The following is a 16680-nucleotide window of genomic DNA, read 5'->3' on the forward strand; positions in this document are numbered from 1 at the left end:
GCAGGCCACCCTATAGCGTGTGCGTCGATTCACCTCGAGTCTCGACTTGTCTCGACTTTGCTCAGCTGACGCGAGAGCTGACGCTCTCCAGTCGGCCTATATCAACACGACAAGCACGAGAAACGACTGAGAGAGGCAAGGAGAGGCGAGGCGGTGGACACACAGCACGCCGCTTCATTACACGGTGGCGTCTCCCTGACTGAATCGGGCTGCAGCTGCGAAAAGAAAGGAGAAAGAAAAATAGGAAGCAAAATTGCCAACAGTACCCTGTGTTCCCATGAGGTCCCCCGCCCAAGCACTGACAAGGGCCAAAGTTGTTACACGTCGGCAATCGGACATTTTCTTTCATTTTCTCTTTGCCGTATGAGAACCAGCGTATTCAACATACTGTGGCCATTGCCGAGCGAATGCTGTAGCGCTTGCCGACAAGTCGGGTTCGGATCCTCTGTCAACGTCGACGCAGGGCGATGATCTTTTGGTCATTACACTCGCCAGCTGAAATCGGCGCTGCCTTTTCGTAGTAGTAAAAGCGTACTGGCCCGTTGGGGGATCGAACCCACGACCTTCGCGTTATTAGCACGACGCTCTAACCAACTGAGCTAACGGGCCTCGGCAGATGCAGTAGCTCAGCCCTACGCTGGAAACCGCTGGCATGAAGCCATACACCATTTCTATGGTCGTCGTGTGTCTGCTTCCCTAGTCTATATTCTGCTGACGGTCACGAAACAGTAGCTATATTGCGAGCAGGACGGGAAACGGCCGCTCAAACAGCTCAAACTTGTCACGATTCGTGTGGAAAAAATTCCGTTCCGGTACCGGGAATCGAACCCGGGCCTCCTGGGTGAAAGCCAGGTATCCTATCCACTAGACCACACCGGATTTGGGCGTTCGGTCGACGGATCGGATGGTCTCTCGCACATTTCGTGCCGAGTCCCGCGTCGGCACCCTTCTCTCTTTGCGAGCGTCTTTGCGCATACTGACTGGCAAGGCGCGCACCTCAAAAGTCTCAGAGCAATGCTTTTGGCTTCTTGCTCTACTGGGAGAAGAGGAAAAGGAAAGCTGTAAGTATCGATAACAGGAAGTAAACATTTTCTCGCTGAAGCGTTGAAACGTTGTGGATAACAAACAAGAAATAACGTCGAGCCCTAGCGACAGCACCACCGTGAGTCACAGAAAATTAAATGCCCCAGGTGAGGATCGAACTCACGACCTCAAAATTATAAGACTTACGCTCTGCCTACTGTGCTACCGAGGCACGGTGCGGACCGCTGGTCCTCGAAACTGGGTAAGCAGTGTACCCAATGTTAGACGCAGAGATACATTACTTCGTGGTTAACGCGTTCTGTTGCTACACGTGCATTGCCGGCCCAGTTGATTGCGGTGTTGCTGCAGCTTTTGCAACCATAGGCAGCACCCCCCGTCGTTCAAGTTCAATGCCTCGGAGGCACCTGGACACAGCAACTTGTGAGGCCAGGCGGACCCCAGTCCGAAGAACATGACGCGAGCGTCCGAGTGGGGAACCGCGCGTGCTGCGTTCTCGGTTCTTCTCAAGGGAATCCCGCTATACATTCTTGTGGATCGTGCATCTCAAGCGCGCAAGCCACACGGCGCCGCGGGAAAAGCACAATGATGCATCGGCCGGGAATCGAACCCGGGCCGCCCGCGTGGCAGGCGAGCATTCTACCACTGAACCACCGATGCTCAGCTTCCTGGAGCTTTCCGCGGCAGACGTCTGAGGGGAAAGTGCGACTGCCGTCCAGCGCCGTCGCATCCTCTCGAGAGAATGCTACAGACGCTGAATCCTGCACTGCACTGCTTAAAAATGACGCCCGAACGCGATCGCCTAAGTACTCTTGCGGCGCACGCACGCGACGACTCTTGCCAAAGGACGCGAAATGTGCGTAGAGACGCTGTCTGGATGCGCTCGCCTACCCCGTAATGCGCCTACAGCTACGACCACCTTGAGCCGCCGCCGACAGGCGGGAAGCAGACACAGCGCAGCGTGCGCGGACGGAAACCGTGCGGTGGTGGTGTAATGGTCAGCATAGTTGCCTTCCAAGCAGTTGATCCGGGTTCGATTCCCGGCCACCGCAGCCGGCTTTTACTTTTGCGTATGAGTACTTTTGCCACGCGTCCTTCAATTAATGTTTCTCTCCCATCTTACTCGCTGCAGGCCACCCTATAGCGTGTGCGTCGATTCACCTCGAGTCTCGACTTGTCTCGACTTTGCTCAGCTGACGCGAGAGCTGACGCTCTCCAGTCGGCCTATATCAACACGACAAGCACGAGAAACGACTGAGAGAGGCAAGGAGAGGCGAGGCGGTGGACACACAGCACGCCGCTTCATTACACGGTGGCGTCTCCCTGACTGAATCGGGCTGCAGCTGCGAAAAGAAAGGAGAAAGAAAAATAGGAAGCAAAATTGCCAACAGTACCCTGTGTTCCCATGAGGTCCCCCGCCCAAGCACTGACAAGGGCCAAAGTTGTTACACGTCGGCAATCGGACATTTTCTTTTATTTTCTCTTTGCCGTATGAGAACCAGCGTATTCAACATACTGTGGCCATTGCCGAGCGAATGCTGTAGCGCTTGCCGACAAGTCGGGTTCGGATCCTCTGTCAACGTCGACGCAGGGCGATGATCTTTTGGTCATTACACTCGCCAGCTGAAATCGGCGCTGCCTTTTCGTAGTAGTAAAAGCGTACTGGCCCGTTGGGGGATCGAACCCACGACCTTCGCGTTATTAGCACGACGCTCTAACCAACTGAGCTAACGGGCCTCGGCAGATGCAGTAGCTCAGCCCTACGCTGGAAACCGCTGGCATGAAGCCATACACCATTTCTATGGTCGTCGTGTGTCTGCTTCCCTAGTCTATATTCTGCTGACGGTCACGAAACAGTAGCTATATTGCGAGCAGGACGGGAAACGGCCGCTCAAACAGCTCAAACTTGTCACGATTCGTGTGGAAAAAATTCCGTTCCGGTACCGGGAATCGAACCCGGGCCTCCTGGGTGAAAGCCAGGTATCCTAGCCACTAGACCACACCGGATTTGGGCGTTCGGTCGACGGATCGGATGGTCTCTCGCACATTTCGTGCCGAGTCCCGCGTCGGCACCCTTCTCTCTTTGCGAGCGTCTTTGCGCATACTGACTGGCAAGGCGCGCACCTCAAAAGTCTCAGAGCAATGCTTTTGGCTTCTTGCTCTACTGGGAGAAGAGGAAAAGGAAAGCTGTAAGTATCGATAACAGGAAGTAAACATTTTCTCGCTGAAGCGTTGAAACGTTGTGGATAACAAACAAGAAATAACGTCGAGCCCTAGCGACAGCACCACCGTGAGTCACAGAAAATTAAATGCCCCAGGTGAGGATCGAACTCACGACCTCAAAATTATAAGACTTACGCTCTGCCTACTGTGCTACCGAGGCACGGTGCGGACCGCTGGTCCTCGAAACTGGGTAAGCAGTGTACCCAATGTTAGACGCAGAGATACATTACTTCGTGGTTAACGCGTTCTGTTGCTACACGTGCATTGCCGGCCCAGTTGATTGCGGTGTTGCTGCAGCTTTTGCAACCATAGGCAGCACCCCCCGTCGTTCAAGTTCAATGCCTCGGAGGCACCTGGACACAGCAACTTGTGAGGCCAGGCGGACCCCAGTCCGAAGAACATGACGCGAGCGTCCGAGTGGGGAACCGCGCGTGCTGCGTTCTCGGTTCTTCTCAAGGGAATCCCGCTATACATTCTTGTGGATCGTGCATCTCAAGCGCGCAAGCCACACGGCGCCGCGGGAAAAGCACAATGATGCATCGGCCGGGAATCGAACCCGGGCCGCCCGCGTGGCAGGCGAGCATTCTACCACTGAACCACCGATGCTCAGCTTCCTGGAGCTTTCCGCGGCAGACGTCTGAGGGGAAAGTGCGACTGCCGTCCAGCGCCGTCGCATCCTCTCGAGAGAATGCTACAGACGCTGAATCCTGCACTGCACTGCTTAAAAATGACGCCCGAACGCGATCGCCTAAGTACTCTTGCGGCGCACGCACGCGACGACTCTTGCCAAAGGACGCGAAATGTGCGTAGAGACGCTGTCTGGATGCGCTCGCCTACCCCGTAATGCGCCTACAGCTACGACCACCTTGAGCCGCCGCCGACAGGCGGGAAGCAGACACAGCGCGGCGTGCGCGGACGGAAACCGTGCGGTGGTGGTGTAATGGTCAGCATAGTTGCCTTCCAAGCAGTTGATCCGGGTTCGATTCCCGGCCACCGCAGCCGGCTTTTACTTTTGCGTATGAGTACTTTTGCCACGCGTCCTTCAATTAATGTTTCTCTCCCATCTTACTCGCTGCAGGCCACCCTATAGCGTGTGCGTCGATTCACCTCGAGTCTCGACTTGTCTCGACTTTGCTCAGCTGACGCGAGAGCTGACGCTCTCCAGTCGGCCTATATCAACACGACAAGCACGAGAAACGACTGAGAGAGGCAAGGAGAGGCGAGGCGGTGGACACACAGCACGCCGCTTCATTACACGGTGGCGTCTCCCTGACTGAATCGGGCTGCAGCTGCGAAAAGAAAGGAGAAAGAAAAATAGGAAGCAAAATTGCCAACAGTACCCTGTGTTCCCATGAGGTCCCCCGCCCAAGCACTGACAAGGGCCAAAGTTGTTACACGTCGGCAATCGGACATTTTCTTTCATTTTCTCTTTGCCGTATGAGAACCAGCGTATTCAACATACTGTGGCCATTGCCGAGCGAATGCTGTAGCGCTTGCCGACAAGTCGGGTTCGGATCCTCTGTCAACGTCGACGTAGGGCGATGATCTTTTGGTCATTACACTCGCCAGCTGAAATCGGCGCTGCCTTTTCGGAGTAGTAAAAGCGTACTGGCCCGTTGGGGGATCGAACCCACGACCTTCGCGTTATTAGCACGACGCTCTAACCAACTGAGCTAACGGGCCTCGGCAGATGCAGTAGCTCAGCCCTACGCTGGAAACCGCTGGCATGAAGCCATACACCATTTCTATGGTCGTCGTGTGTCTGCTTCCCTAGTCTATATTCTGCTGACGGTCACGAAACAGTAGCTATATTGCGAGCAGGACGGGAAACGGCCGCTCAAACAGCTCAAACTTGTCACGATTCGTGTGGAAAAAATTCCGTTCCGGTACCGGGAATCGAACCCGGGCCTCCTGGATGAAAGCCTGGTATCCTAGCCACTAGACCACACCGGATTTGGGCGTTCGGTCGACGGATCGGATGGTCTCTCGCACATTTCGTGCCGAGTCCCGCGTCGGCACCCTTCTCTCTTTGCGAGCGTCTTTGCGCATACTGACTGGCAAGGCGCGCACCTCAAAAGTCTCAGAGCAATGCTTTTGGCTTCTTGCTCTACTGGGAGAAGAGGAAAAGGAAAGCTGTAAGTATCGATAACAGGAAGTAAACATTTTCTCGCTGAAGCGTTGAAACGTTGTGGATAACAAACAAGAAATAACGTCGAGCCCTAGCGACAGCACCACCGTGAGTCACAGAAAATTAAATGCCCCAGGTGAGGATCGAACTCACGACCTCAAAATTATAAGACTTACGCTCTGCCTACTGTGCTACCGAGGCACGGTGCGGACCGCTGGTCCTCGAAACTGGGTAAGCAGTGTACCCAATGTTAGACGCAGAGATACATTACTTCGTGGTTAACGCGTTCTGTTGCTACACGTGCATTGCCGGCCCAGTTGATTGCGGTGTTGCTGCAGCTTTTGCAACCATAGGCAGCACCCCCCGTCGTTCAAGTTCAATGCCTCGGAGGCACCTGGACACAGCAACTTGTGAGGCCAGGCGGACCCCAGTCCGAAGAACATGACGCGAGCGTCCGAGTGGGGAACCGCGCGTGCTGCGTTCTCGGTTCTTCTCAAGGGAATCCCGCTATACATTCTTGTGGATCGTGCATCTCAAGCGCGCAAGCCACACGGCGCCGCGGGAAAAGCACAATGATGCATCGGCCGGGAATCGAACCCGGGCCGCCCGCGTGGCAGGCGAGCATTCTACCACTGAACCAACGATGCTCAGCTTCCTGGAGCTTTCCGCGGCAGACGTCTGAGGGGAAAGTGCGACTGCCGTCCAGCGCCGTCGCATCCTCTCGAGAGAATGCTACAGACGCTGAATCCTGCACTGCACTGCTTAAAAATGACGCCCGAACGCGATCGCCTAAGTACTCTTGCGGCGCACGCACGCGACGACTCTTGCCAAAGGACGCGAAATGTGCGTAGAGACGCTGTCTGGATGCGCTCGCCTACCCCGTAATGCGCCTACAGCTACGACCACCTTGAGCCGCCGCCGACAGGCGGGAAGCAGACACAGCGCGGCGTGCGCGGACGGAAACCGTGCGGTGGTGGTGTAATGGTCAGCATAGTTGCCTTCCAAGCAGTTGATCCGGGTTCGATTCCCGGCCACCGCAGCCGGCTTTTACTTTTGCGTATGAGTACTTTTGCCACGCGTCCTTCAATTAATGTTTCTCTCCCATCTTACTCGCTGCAGGCCACCCTATAGCGTGTGCGTCGATTCACCTCGAGTCTCGACTTGTCTCGACTTTGCTCAGCTGACGCGAGAGCTGACGCTCTCCAGTCGGCCTATATCAACACGACAAGCACGAGAAACGACTGAGAGAGGCAAGGAGAGGCGAGGCGGTGGACACACAGCACGCCGCTTCATTACACGGTGGCGTCTCCCTGACTGAATCGGGCTGCAGCTGCGAAAAGAAAGGAGAAAGAAAAATAGGAAGCAAAATTGCCAACAGTACCCTGTGTTCCCATGAGGTCCCCCGCCCAAGCACTGACAAGGGCCAAAGTTGTTACACGTCGGCAATCGGACATTTTCTTTCATTTTCTCTTTGCCGTATGAGAACCAGCGTATTCAACATACTGTGGCCATTGCCGAGCGAATGCTGTAGCGCTTGCCGACAAGTCGGGTTCGGATCCTCTGTCAACGTCGACGCAGGGCGATGATCTTTTGGTCATTACACTCGCCAGCTGAAATCGGCGCTGCCTTTTCGTAGTAGTAAAAGCGTACTGGCCCGTTGGGGGATCGAACCCACGACCTTCGCGTTATTAGCACGACGCTCTAACCAACTGAGCTAACGGGCCTCGGCAGATGCAGTAGCTCAGCCCTACGCTGGAAACCGCTGGCATGAAGCCATACACCATTTCTATGGTCGTCGTGTGTCTGCTTCCCTAGTCTATATTCTGCTGACGGTCACGAAACAGTAGCTATATTGCGAGCAGGACGGGAAACGGCCGCTCAAACAGCTCAAACTTGTCACGATTCGTGTGGAAAAAATTCCGTTCCGGTACCGGGAATCGAACCCGGGCCTCCTGGGTGAAAGCCAGGTATCCTAGCCACTAGACCACACCGGATTTGGGCGTTCGGTCGACGGATCGGATGGTCTCTCGCACATTTCGTGCCGAGTCCCGCGTCGGCACCCTTCTCTCTTTGCGAGCGTCTTTGCGCATACTGACTGGCAAGGCGCGCACCTCAAAAGTCTCAGAGCAATGCTTTTGGCTTCTTGCTCTACTGGGAGAAGAGGAAAAGGAAAGCTGTAAGTATCGATAACAGGAAGTAAACATTTTCTCGCTGAAGCGTTGAAACGTTGTGGATAACAAACAAGAAATAACGTCGAGCCCTAGCGACAGCACCACCGTGAGTCACAGAAAATTAAATGCCCCAGGTGAGGATCGAACTCACGACCTCAAAATTATAAGACTTACGCTCTGCCTACTGTGCTACCGAGGCACGGTGCGGACCGCTGGTCCTCGAAACTGGGTAAGCAGTGTACCCAATGTTAGACGCAGAGATACATTACTTCGTGGTTAACGCGTTCTGTTGCTACACGTGCATTGCCGGCCCAGTTGATTGCGGTGTTGCTGCAGCTTTTGCAACCATAGGCAGCACCCCCCGTCGTTCAAGTTCAATGCCTCGGAGGCACCTGGACACAGCAACTTGTGAGGCCAGGCGGACCCCAGTCCGAAGAACATGACGCGAGCGTCCGAGTGGGGAACCGCGCGTGCTGCGTTCTCGGTTCTTCTCAAGGGAATCCCGCTATACATTCTTGTGGATCGTGCATCTCAAGCGCGCAAGCCACACGGCGCCGCGGGAAAAGCACAATGATGCATCGGCCGGGAATCGAACCCGGGCCGCCCGCGTGGCAGGCGAGCATTCTACCACTGAACCACCGATGCTCAGCTTCCTGGAGCTTTCCGCGGCAGACGTCTGAGGGGAAAGTGCGACTGCCGTCCAGCGCCGTCGCATCCTCTCGAGAGAATGCTACAGACGCTGAATCCTGCACTGCACTGCTTAAAAATGACGCCCGAACGCGATCGCCTAAGTACTCTTGCGGCGCACGCACGCGACGACTCTTGCCAAAGGACGCGAAATGTGCGTAGAGACGCTGTCTGGATGCGCTCGCCTACCCCGTAATGCGCCTACAGCTACGACCACCTTGAGCCGCCGCCGACAGGCGGGAAGCAGACACAGCGCGGCGTGCGCGGACGGAAACCGTGCGGTGGTGGTGTAATGGTCAGCATAGTTGCCTTCCAAGCAGTTGATCCGGGTTCGATTCCCGGCCACCGCAGCCGGCTTTTACTTTTGCGTATGAGTACTTTTGCCACGCGTCCTTCAATTAATGTTTCTCTCCCATCTTACTCGCTGCAGGCCACCCTATAGCGTGTGCGTCGATTCACCTCGAGTCTCGACTTGTCTCGACTTTGCTCAGCTGACGCGAGAGCTGACGCTCTCCAGTCGGCCTATATCAACACGACAAGCACGAGAAACGACTGAGAGAGGCAAGGAGAGGCGAGGCGGTGGACACACAGCACGCCGCTTCATTACACGGTGGCGTCTCCCTGACTGAATCGGGCTGCAGCTGCGAAAAGAAAGGAGAAAGAAAAATAGGAAGCAAAATTGCCAACAGTACCCTGTGTTCCCATGAGGTCCCCCGCCCAAGCACTGACAAGGGCCAAAGTTGTTACACGTCGGCAATCGGACATTTTCTTTCATTTTCTCTTTGCCGTATGAGAACCAGCGTATTCAACATACTGTGGCCATTGCCGAGCGAATGCTGTAGCGCTTGCCGACAAGTCGGGTTCGGATCCTCTGTCAACGTCGACGCAGGGCGATGATCTTTTGGTCATTACACTCGCCAGCTGAAATCGGCGCTGCCTTTTCGTAGTAGTAAAAGCGTACTGGCCCGTTGGGGGATCGAACCCACGACCTTCGCGTTATTAGCACGACGCTCTAACCAACTGAGCTAACGGGCCTCGGCAGATGCAGTAGCTCAGCCCTACGCTGGAAACCGCTGGCATGAAGCCATACACCATTTCTATGGTCGTCGTGTGTCTGCTTCCCTAGTCTATATTCTGCTGACGGTCACGAAACAGTAGCTATATTGCGAGCAGGACGGGAAACGGCCGCTCAAACAGCTCAAACTTGTCACGATTCGTGTGGAAAAAATTCCGTTCCGGTACCGGGAATCGAACCCGGGCCTCCTGGGTGAAAGCCAGGTATCCTAGCCACTAGACCACACCGGATTTGGGCGTTCGGTCGACGGATCGGATGGTCTCTCGCACATTTCGTGCCGAGTCCCGCGTCGGCACCCTTCTCTCTTTGCGAGCGTCTTTGCGCATACTGACTGGCAAGGCGCGCACCTCAAAAGTCTCAGAGCAATGCTTTTGGCTTCTTGCTCTACTGGGAGAAGAGGAAAAGGAAAGCTGTAAGTATCGATAACAGGAAGTAAACATTTTCTCGCTGAAGCGTTGAAACGTTGTGGATAACAAACAAGAAATAACGTCGAGCCCTAGCGACAGCACCACCGTGAGTCACAGAAAATTAAATGCCCCAGGTGAGGATCGAACTCACGACCTCAAAATTATAAGACTTACGCTCTGCCTACTGTGCTACCGAGGCACGGTGCGGACCGCTGGTCCTCGAAACTGGGTAAGCAGTGTACCCAATGTTAGACGCAGAGATACATTACTTCGTGGTTAACGCGTTCTGTTGCTACACGTGCATTGCCGGCCCAGTTGATTGCGGTGTTGCTGCAGCTTTTGCAACCATAGGCAGCACCCCCCGTCGTTCAAGTTCAATGCCTCGGAGGCACCTGGACACAGCAACTTGTGAGGCCAGGCGGACCCCAGTCCGAAGAACATGACGCGAGCGTCCGAGTGGGGAACCGCGCGTGCTGCGTTCTCGGTTCTTCTCAAGGGAATCCCGCTATACATTCTTGTGGATCGTGCATCTCAAGCGCGCAAGCCACACGGCGCCGCGGGAAAAGCAAAATGATGCATCGGCCGGGAATCGAACCCGGGCCGCCCGCGTGGCAGGCGAGCATTCTACCACTGAACCACCGATGCTCAGCTTCCTGGAGCTTTCCGCGGCAGACGTCTGAGGGGAAAGTGCGACTGCCGTCCAGCGCCGTCGCATCCTCTCGAGAGAATGCTACAGACGCTGAATCCTGCACTGCACTGCTTAAAAATGACGCCCGAACGCGATCGCCTAAGTACTCTTGCGGCGCACGCACGCGACGACTCTTGCCAAAGGACGCGAAATGTGCGTAGAGACGCTGTCTGGATGCGCTCGCCTACCCCGTAATGCGCCTACAGCTACGACCACCTTGAGCCGCCGCCGACAGGCGGGAAGCAGACACAGCGCGGCGTGCGCGGACGGAAACCGTGCGGTGGTGGTGTAATGGTCAGCATAGTTGCCTTCCAAGCAGTTGATCCGGGTTCGATTCCCGGCCACCGCAGCCGGCTTTTACTTTTGCGTATGAGTACTTTTGCCACGCGTCCTTCAATTAATGTTTCTCTCCCATCTTACTCGCTGCAGGCCACCCTATAGCGTGTGCGTCGATTCACCTCGAGTCTCGACTTGTCTCGACTTTGCTCAGCTGACGCGAGAGCTGACGCTCTCCAGTCGGCCTATATCAACACGACAAGCACGAGAAACGACTGAGAGAGGCAAGGAGAGGCGAGGCGGTGGACACACAGCACGCCGCTTCATTACACGGTGGCGTCTCCCTGACTGAATCGGGCTGCAGCTGCGAAAAGAAAGGAGAAAGAAAAATAGGAAGCAAAATTGCCAACAGTACCCTGTGTTCCCATGAGGTCCCCCGCCCAAGCACTGACAAGGGCCAAAGTTGTTACACGTCGGCAATCGGACATTTTCTTTCATTTTCTCTTTGCCGTATGAGAACCAGCGTATTCAACATACTGTGGCCATTGCCGAGCGAATGCTGTAGCGCTTGCCGACAAGTCGGGTTCGGATCCTCTGTCAACGTCGACGCAGGGCGATGATCTTTTGGTCATTACACTCGCCAGCTGAAATCGGCGCTGCCTTTTCGTAGTAGTAAAAGCGTACTGGCCCGTTGGGGGATCGAACCCACGACCTTCGCGTTATTAGCACGACGCTCTAACCAACTGAGCTAACGGGCCTCGGCAGATGCAGTAGCTCAGCCCTACGCTGGAAACCGCTGGCATGAAGCCATACACCATTTCTATGGTCGTCGTGTGTCTGCTTCCCTAGTCTATATTCTGCTGACGGTCACGAAACAGTAGCTATATTGCGAGCAGGACGGGAAACGGCCGCTCAAACAGCTCAAACTTGTCACGATTCGTGTGGAAAAAATTCCGTTCCGGTACCGGGAATCGAACCCGGGCCTCCTGGGTGAAAGCCAGGTATCCTAGCCACTAGACCACACCGGATTTGGGCGTTCGGTCGACGGATCGGATGGTCTCTCGCACATTTCGTGCCGAGTCCCGCGTCGGCACCCTTCTCTCTTTGCGAGCGTCTTTGCGCATACTGACTGGCAAGGCGCGCACCTCAAAAGTCTCAGAGCAATGCTTTTGGCTTCTTGCTCTACTGGGAGAAGAGGAAAAGGAAAGCTGTAAGTATCGATAACAGGAAGTAAACATTTTCTCGCTGAAGCGTTGAAACGTTGTGGATAACAAACAAGAAATAACGTCGAGCCCTAGCGACAGCACCACCGTGAGTCACAGAAAATTAAATGCCCCAGGTGAGGATCGAACTCACGACCTCAAAATTATAAGACTTACGCTCTGCCTACTGTGCTACCGAGGCACGGTGCGGACCGCTGGTCCTCGAAACTGGGTAAGCAGTGTACCCAATGTTAGACGCAGAGATACATTACTTCGTGGTTAACGCGTTCTGTTGCTACACGTGCATTGCCGGCCCAGTTGATTGCGGTGTTGCTGCAGCTTTTGCAACCATAGGCAGCACCCCCCGTCGTTCAAGTTCAATGCCTCGGAGGCACCTGGACACAGCAACTTGTGAGGCCAGGCGGACCCCAGTCCGAAGAACATGACGCGAGCGTCCGAGTGGGGAACCGCGCGTGCTGCGTTCTCGGTTCTTCTCAAGGGAATCCCGCTATACATTCTTGTGGATCGTGCATCTCAAGCGCGCAAGCCACACGGCGCCGCGGGAAAAGCAAAATGATGCATCGGCCGGGAATCGAACCCGGGCCGCCCGCGTGGCAGGCGAGCATTCTACCACTGAACCACCGATGCTCAGCTTCCTGGAGCTTTCCGCGGCAGACGTCTGAGGGGAAAGTGCGACTGCCGTCCAGCGCCGTCGCATCCTCTCGAGAGAATGCTACAGACGCTGAATCCTGCACTGCACTGCTTAAAAATGACGCCCGAACGCGATCGCCTAAGTACTCTTGCGGCGCACGCACGCGACGACTCTTGCCAAAGGACGCGAAATGTGCGTAGAGACGCTGTCTGGATGCGCTCGCCTACCCCGTAATGCGCCTACAGCTACGACCACCTTGAGCCGCCGCCGACAGGCGGGAAGCAGACACAGCGCGGCGTGCGCGGATGGAAACCGTGCGGTGGTGGTGTAATGGTCAGCATAGTTGCCTTCCAAGCAGTTGATCCGGGTTCGATTCCCGGCCACCGCAGCCGGCTTTTACTTTTGCGTATGAGTACTTTTGCCACGCGTCCTTCAATTAATGTTTCTCTCCCATCTTACTCGCTGCAGGCCACCCTATAGCGTGTGCGTCGATTCACCTCGAGTCTCGACTTGTCTCGACTTTGCTCAGCTGACGCGAGAGCTGACGCTCTCCAGTCGGCCTATATCAACACGACAAGCACGAGAAACGACTGAGAGAGGCAAGGAGAGGCGAGGCGGTGGACACACAGCACGCCGCTTCATTACACGGTGGCGTCTCCCTGACTGAATCGGGCTGCAGCTGCGAAAAGAAAGGAGAAAGAAAAATAGGAAGCAAAATTGCCAACAGTACCCTGTGTTCCCATGAGGTCCCCCGCCCAAGCACTGACAAGGGCCAAAGTTGTTACACGTCGGCAATCGGACATTTTCTTTCATTTTCTCTTTGCCGTATGAGAACCAGCGTATTCAACATACTGTGGCCATTGCCGAGCGAATGCTGTAGCGCTTGCCGACAAGTCGGGTTCGGATCCTCTGTCAACGTCGACGCAGGGCGATGATCTTTTGGTCATTACACTCGCCAGCTGAAATCGGCGCTGCCTTTTCGTAGTAGTAAAAGCGTACTGGCCCGTTGGGGGATCGAACCCACGACCTTCGCGTTATTAGCACGACGCTCTAACCAACTGAGCTAACGGGCCTCGGCAGATGCAGTAGCTCAGCCCTACGCTGGAAACCGCTGGCATGAAGCCATACACCATTTCTATGGTCGTCGTGTGTCTGCTTCCCTAGTCTATATTCTGCTGACGGTCACGAAACAGTAGCTATATTGCGAGCAGGACGGGAAACGGCCGCTCAAACAGCTCAAACTTGTCACGATTCGTGTGGAAAAAATTCCGTTCCGGTACCGGGAATCGAACCCGGGCCTCCTGGGTGAAAGCCAGGTATCCTAGCCACTAGACCACACCGGATTTGGGCGTTCGGTCGACGGATCGGATGGTCTCTCGCACATTTCGTGCCGAGTCCCGCGTCGGCACCCTTCTCTCTTTGCGAGCGTCTTTGCGCATACTGACTGGCAAGGCGCGCACCTCAAAAGTCTCAGAGCAATGCTTTTGGCTTCTTGCTCTACTGGGAGAAGAGGAAAAGGAAAGCTGTAAGTATCGATAACAGGAAGTAAACATTTTCTCGCTGAAGCGTTGAAACGTTGTGGATAACAAACAAGAAATAACGTCGAGCCCTAGCGACAGCACCACCGTGAGTCACAGAAAATTAAATGCCCCAGGTGAGGATCGAACTCACGACCTCAAAATTATAAGACTTACGCTCTGCCTACTGTGCTACCGAGGCACGGTGCGGACCGCTGGTCCTCGAAACTGGGTAAGCAGTGTACCCAATGTTAGACGCAGAGATACATTACTTCGTGGTTAACGCGTTCTGTTGCTACACGTGCATTGCCGGCCCAGTTGATTGCGGTGTTGCTGCAGCTTTTGCAACCATAGGCAGCACCCCCCGTCGTTCAAGTTCAATGCCTCGGAGGCACCTGGACACAGCAACTTGTGAGGCCAGGCGGACCCCAGTCCGAAGAACATGACGCGAGCGTCCGAGTGGGGAACCGCGCGTGCTGCGTTCTCGGTTCTTCTCAAGGGAATCCCGCTATACATTCTTGTGGATCGTGCATCTCAAGCGCGCAAGCCACACGGCGCCGCGGGAAAAGCAAAATGATGCATCGGCCGGGAATCGAACCCGGGCCGCCCGCGTGGCAGGCGAGCATTCTACCACTGAACCACCGATGCTCAGCTTCCTGGAGCTTTCCGCGGCAGACGTCTGAGGGGAAAGTGCGACTGCCGTCCAGCGCCGTCGCATCCTCTCGAGAGAATGCTACAGACGCTGAATCCTGCACTGCACTGCTTAAAAATGACGCCCGAACGCGATCGCCTAAGTACTCTTGCGGCGCACGCACGCGACGACTCTTGCCAAAGGACGCGAAATGTGCGTAGAGACGCTGTCTGGATGCGCTCGCCTACCCCGTAATGCGCCTACAGCTACGACCACCTTGAGCCGCCGCCGACAGGCGGGAAGCAGACACAGCGCGGCGTGCGCGGACGGAAACCGTGCGGTGGTGGTGTAATGGTCAGCATAGTTGCCTTCCAAGCAGTTGATCCGGGTTCGATTCCCGGCCACCGCAGCCGGCTTTTACTTTTGCGTATGAGTACTTTTGCCACGCGTCCTTCAATTAATGTTTCTCTCCCATCTTACTCGCTGCAGGCCACCCTATAGCGTGTGCGTCGATTCACCTCGAGTCTCGACTTGTCTCGACTTTGCTCAGCTGACGCGAGAGCTGACGCTCTCCAGTCGGCCTATATCAACACGACAAGCACGAGAAACGACTGAGAGAGGCAAGGAGAGGCGAGGCGGTGGACACACAGCACGCCGCTTCATTACACGGTGGCGTCTCCCTGACTGAATCGGGCTGCAGCTGCGAAAAGAAAGGAGAAAGAAAAATAGGAAGCAAAATTGCCAACAGTACCCTGTGTTCCCATGAGGTCCCCCGCCCAAGCACTGACAAGGGCCAAAGTTGTTACACGTCGGCAATCGGACATTTTCTTTCATTTTCTCTTTGCCGTATGAGAACCAGCGTATTCAACATACTGTGGCCATTGCCGAGCGAATGCTGTAGCGCTTGCCGACAAGTCGGGTTCGGATCCTCTGTCAACGTCGACGCAGGGCGATGATCTTTTGGTCATTACACTCGCCAGCTGAAATCGGCGCTGCCTTTTCGTAGTAGTAAAAGCGTACTGGCCCGTTGGGGGATCGAACCCACGACCTTCGCGTTATTAGCACGACGCTCTAACCAACTGAGCTAACGGGCCTCGGCAGATGCAGTAGCTCAGCCCTACGCTGGAAACCGCTGGCATGAAGCCATACACCATTTCTATGGTCGTCGTGTGTCTGCTTCCCTAGTCTATATTCTGCTGACGGTCACGAAACAGTAGCTATATTGCGAGCAGGACGGGAAACGGCCGCTCAAACAGCTCAAACTTGTCACGATTCGTGTGGAAAAAATTCCGTTCCGGTACCGGGAATCGAACCCGGGCCTCCTGGGTGAAAGCCAGGTATCCTAGCCACTAGACCACACCGGATTTGGGCGTTCGGTCGACGGATCGGATGGTCTCTCGCACATTTCGTGCCGAGTCCCGCGTCGGCACCCTTCTCTCTTTGCGAGCGTCTTTGCGCATACTGACTGGCAAGGCGCGCACCTCAAAAGTCTCAGAGCAATGCTTTTGGCTTCTTGCTCTACTGGGAGAAGAGGAAAAGGAAAGCTGTAAGTATCGATAACAGGAAGTAAACATTTTCTCGCTGAAGCGTTGAAACGTTGTGGATAACAAACAAGAAATAACGTCGAGCCCTAGCGACAGCACCACCGTGAGTCACAGAAAATTAAATGCCCCAGGTGAGGATCGAACTCACGACCTCAAAATTATAAGACTTACGCTCTGCCTACTGTGCTACCGAGGCACGGTGCGGACCGCTGGTCCTCGAAACTGGGTAAGCAGTGTACCCAATGTTAGACGCAGAGATACATTACTTCGTGGTTAACGCGTTCTGTTGCTACACGTGCATTGCCGGCCCAGTTGATTGCGGTGTTGCTGCAGCTTTTGCAACCATAGGCAGCACCCCCTGTCGTTCAAGTTCAATGCCTCGGAGGCACCTGGACACAGCAACTTGTGAGGCCAGGCGGACCCCAGTCCGAAGAACAT

General features: G+C 55.1%; 38 non-coding genes across 38 annotated transcripts; 7 read left to right on the top strand and 31 right to left on the bottom strand.

Annotated features, from left to right (window-relative positions):
• Positions 1-535: 535 nt before the first annotated feature.
• Positions 536-609, bottom strand: Trnai-aau (transfer RNA isoleucine (anticodon AAU)). The gene has a single exon. It is a non-coding gene; the product is annotated as a tRNA-Ile (tRNA).
• A 198-nt stretch (positions 610-807) lies between these two features.
• Trnae-uuc (transfer RNA glutamic acid (anticodon UUC)) lies at positions 808-879 on the bottom strand. Its single transcript has one exon. It is a non-coding gene; the product is annotated as a tRNA-Glu (tRNA).
• A 303-nt stretch (positions 880-1182) lies between these two features.
• Trnai-uau (transfer RNA isoleucine (anticodon UAU)) lies at positions 1183-1255 on the bottom strand. Its single transcript has one exon. It is a non-coding gene; the product is annotated as a tRNA-Ile (tRNA).
• A 375-nt stretch (positions 1256-1630) lies between these two features.
• Positions 1631-1701, bottom strand: Trnag-gcc (transfer RNA glycine (anticodon GCC)). Its single transcript has one exon. It is a non-coding gene; the product is annotated as a tRNA-Gly (tRNA).
• Positions 1702-2021: 320 nt separating this feature from the next.
• On the top strand, positions 2022-2093 carry Trnag-ucc (transfer RNA glycine (anticodon UCC)). Its single transcript has one exon. It is a non-coding gene; the product is annotated as a tRNA-Gly (tRNA).
• A 611-nt stretch (positions 2094-2704) lies between these two features.
• On the bottom strand, positions 2705-2778 carry Trnai-aau (transfer RNA isoleucine (anticodon AAU)). Its single transcript has one exon. It is a non-coding gene; the product is annotated as a tRNA-Ile (tRNA).
• A 198-nt stretch (positions 2779-2976) lies between these two features.
• Trnae-uuc (transfer RNA glutamic acid (anticodon UUC)) lies at positions 2977-3048 on the bottom strand. The gene has a single exon. It is a non-coding gene; the product is annotated as a tRNA-Glu (tRNA).
• A 303-nt stretch (positions 3049-3351) lies between these two features.
• Trnai-uau (transfer RNA isoleucine (anticodon UAU)) lies at positions 3352-3424 on the bottom strand. The gene has a single exon. It is a non-coding gene; the product is annotated as a tRNA-Ile (tRNA).
• Positions 3425-3799: 375 nt separating this feature from the next.
• On the bottom strand, positions 3800-3870 carry Trnag-gcc (transfer RNA glycine (anticodon GCC)). Its single transcript has one exon. It is a non-coding gene; the product is annotated as a tRNA-Gly (tRNA).
• A 320-nt stretch (positions 3871-4190) lies between these two features.
• Trnag-ucc (transfer RNA glycine (anticodon UCC)) lies at positions 4191-4262 on the top strand. Its single transcript has one exon. It is a non-coding gene; the product is annotated as a tRNA-Gly (tRNA).
• A 611-nt stretch (positions 4263-4873) lies between these two features.
• Trnai-aau (transfer RNA isoleucine (anticodon AAU)) lies at positions 4874-4947 on the bottom strand. The gene has a single exon. It is a non-coding gene; the product is annotated as a tRNA-Ile (tRNA).
• A 198-nt stretch (positions 4948-5145) lies between these two features.
• Positions 5146-5217, bottom strand: Trnae-uuc (transfer RNA glutamic acid (anticodon UUC)). The gene has a single exon. It is a non-coding gene; the product is annotated as a tRNA-Glu (tRNA).
• A 303-nt stretch (positions 5218-5520) lies between these two features.
• On the bottom strand, positions 5521-5593 carry Trnai-uau (transfer RNA isoleucine (anticodon UAU)). Its single transcript has one exon. It is a non-coding gene; the product is annotated as a tRNA-Ile (tRNA).
• A 375-nt stretch (positions 5594-5968) lies between these two features.
• On the bottom strand, positions 5969-6039 carry Trnag-gcc (transfer RNA glycine (anticodon GCC)). The gene has a single exon. It is a non-coding gene; the product is annotated as a tRNA-Gly (tRNA).
• Positions 6040-6359: 320 nt separating this feature from the next.
• On the top strand, positions 6360-6431 carry Trnag-ucc (transfer RNA glycine (anticodon UCC)). Its single transcript has one exon. It is a non-coding gene; the product is annotated as a tRNA-Gly (tRNA).
• Positions 6432-7042: 611 nt separating this feature from the next.
• Trnai-aau (transfer RNA isoleucine (anticodon AAU)) lies at positions 7043-7116 on the bottom strand. The gene has a single exon. It is a non-coding gene; the product is annotated as a tRNA-Ile (tRNA).
• A 198-nt stretch (positions 7117-7314) lies between these two features.
• Trnae-uuc (transfer RNA glutamic acid (anticodon UUC)) lies at positions 7315-7386 on the bottom strand. The gene has a single exon. It is a non-coding gene; the product is annotated as a tRNA-Glu (tRNA).
• A 303-nt stretch (positions 7387-7689) lies between these two features.
• On the bottom strand, positions 7690-7762 carry Trnai-uau (transfer RNA isoleucine (anticodon UAU)). The gene has a single exon. It is a non-coding gene; the product is annotated as a tRNA-Ile (tRNA).
• A 375-nt stretch (positions 7763-8137) lies between these two features.
• Positions 8138-8208, bottom strand: Trnag-gcc (transfer RNA glycine (anticodon GCC)). Its single transcript has one exon. It is a non-coding gene; the product is annotated as a tRNA-Gly (tRNA).
• A 320-nt stretch (positions 8209-8528) lies between these two features.
• Positions 8529-8600, top strand: Trnag-ucc (transfer RNA glycine (anticodon UCC)). The gene has a single exon. It is a non-coding gene; the product is annotated as a tRNA-Gly (tRNA).
• A 611-nt stretch (positions 8601-9211) lies between these two features.
• Positions 9212-9285, bottom strand: Trnai-aau (transfer RNA isoleucine (anticodon AAU)). Its single transcript has one exon. It is a non-coding gene; the product is annotated as a tRNA-Ile (tRNA).
• A 198-nt stretch (positions 9286-9483) lies between these two features.
• Trnae-uuc (transfer RNA glutamic acid (anticodon UUC)) lies at positions 9484-9555 on the bottom strand. The gene has a single exon. It is a non-coding gene; the product is annotated as a tRNA-Glu (tRNA).
• A 303-nt stretch (positions 9556-9858) lies between these two features.
• Positions 9859-9931, bottom strand: Trnai-uau (transfer RNA isoleucine (anticodon UAU)). The gene has a single exon. It is a non-coding gene; the product is annotated as a tRNA-Ile (tRNA).
• A 375-nt stretch (positions 9932-10306) lies between these two features.
• On the bottom strand, positions 10307-10377 carry Trnag-gcc (transfer RNA glycine (anticodon GCC)). Its single transcript has one exon. It is a non-coding gene; the product is annotated as a tRNA-Gly (tRNA).
• A 320-nt stretch (positions 10378-10697) lies between these two features.
• On the top strand, positions 10698-10769 carry Trnag-ucc (transfer RNA glycine (anticodon UCC)). Its single transcript has one exon. It is a non-coding gene; the product is annotated as a tRNA-Gly (tRNA).
• Positions 10770-11380: 611 nt separating this feature from the next.
• On the bottom strand, positions 11381-11454 carry Trnai-aau (transfer RNA isoleucine (anticodon AAU)). Its single transcript has one exon. It is a non-coding gene; the product is annotated as a tRNA-Ile (tRNA).
• A 198-nt stretch (positions 11455-11652) lies between these two features.
• Positions 11653-11724, bottom strand: Trnae-uuc (transfer RNA glutamic acid (anticodon UUC)). Its single transcript has one exon. It is a non-coding gene; the product is annotated as a tRNA-Glu (tRNA).
• A 303-nt stretch (positions 11725-12027) lies between these two features.
• Positions 12028-12100, bottom strand: Trnai-uau (transfer RNA isoleucine (anticodon UAU)). Its single transcript has one exon. It is a non-coding gene; the product is annotated as a tRNA-Ile (tRNA).
• Positions 12101-12475: 375 nt separating this feature from the next.
• Positions 12476-12546, bottom strand: Trnag-gcc (transfer RNA glycine (anticodon GCC)). The gene has a single exon. It is a non-coding gene; the product is annotated as a tRNA-Gly (tRNA).
• Positions 12547-12866: 320 nt separating this feature from the next.
• Positions 12867-12938, top strand: Trnag-ucc (transfer RNA glycine (anticodon UCC)). Its single transcript has one exon. It is a non-coding gene; the product is annotated as a tRNA-Gly (tRNA).
• Positions 12939-13549: 611 nt separating this feature from the next.
• On the bottom strand, positions 13550-13623 carry Trnai-aau (transfer RNA isoleucine (anticodon AAU)). The gene has a single exon. It is a non-coding gene; the product is annotated as a tRNA-Ile (tRNA).
• Positions 13624-13821: 198 nt separating this feature from the next.
• On the bottom strand, positions 13822-13893 carry Trnae-uuc (transfer RNA glutamic acid (anticodon UUC)). The gene has a single exon. It is a non-coding gene; the product is annotated as a tRNA-Glu (tRNA).
• A 303-nt stretch (positions 13894-14196) lies between these two features.
• Positions 14197-14269, bottom strand: Trnai-uau (transfer RNA isoleucine (anticodon UAU)). Its single transcript has one exon. It is a non-coding gene; the product is annotated as a tRNA-Ile (tRNA).
• Positions 14270-14644: 375 nt separating this feature from the next.
• Trnag-gcc (transfer RNA glycine (anticodon GCC)) lies at positions 14645-14715 on the bottom strand. Its single transcript has one exon. It is a non-coding gene; the product is annotated as a tRNA-Gly (tRNA).
• A 320-nt stretch (positions 14716-15035) lies between these two features.
• Trnag-ucc (transfer RNA glycine (anticodon UCC)) lies at positions 15036-15107 on the top strand. Its single transcript has one exon. It is a non-coding gene; the product is annotated as a tRNA-Gly (tRNA).
• A 611-nt stretch (positions 15108-15718) lies between these two features.
• On the bottom strand, positions 15719-15792 carry Trnai-aau (transfer RNA isoleucine (anticodon AAU)). Its single transcript has one exon. It is a non-coding gene; the product is annotated as a tRNA-Ile (tRNA).
• Positions 15793-15990: 198 nt separating this feature from the next.
• On the bottom strand, positions 15991-16062 carry Trnae-uuc (transfer RNA glutamic acid (anticodon UUC)). The gene has a single exon. It is a non-coding gene; the product is annotated as a tRNA-Glu (tRNA).
• Positions 16063-16365: 303 nt separating this feature from the next.
• On the bottom strand, positions 16366-16438 carry Trnai-uau (transfer RNA isoleucine (anticodon UAU)). Its single transcript has one exon. It is a non-coding gene; the product is annotated as a tRNA-Ile (tRNA).
• Between the last annotated feature and the right edge of the window lie 242 nt (positions 16439-16680).

The sequence above is a fragment of the Schistocerca cancellata genome, unplaced genomic scaffold (assembly GCF_023864275.1).
Source record: "Schistocerca cancellata isolate TAMUIC-IGC-003103 unplaced genomic scaffold, iqSchCanc2.1 HiC_scaffold_1082, whole genome shotgun sequence".
In the NCBI taxonomy this organism is placed as follows: domain Eukaryota; kingdom Metazoa; phylum Arthropoda; class Insecta; order Orthoptera; family Acrididae; genus Schistocerca; species Schistocerca cancellata.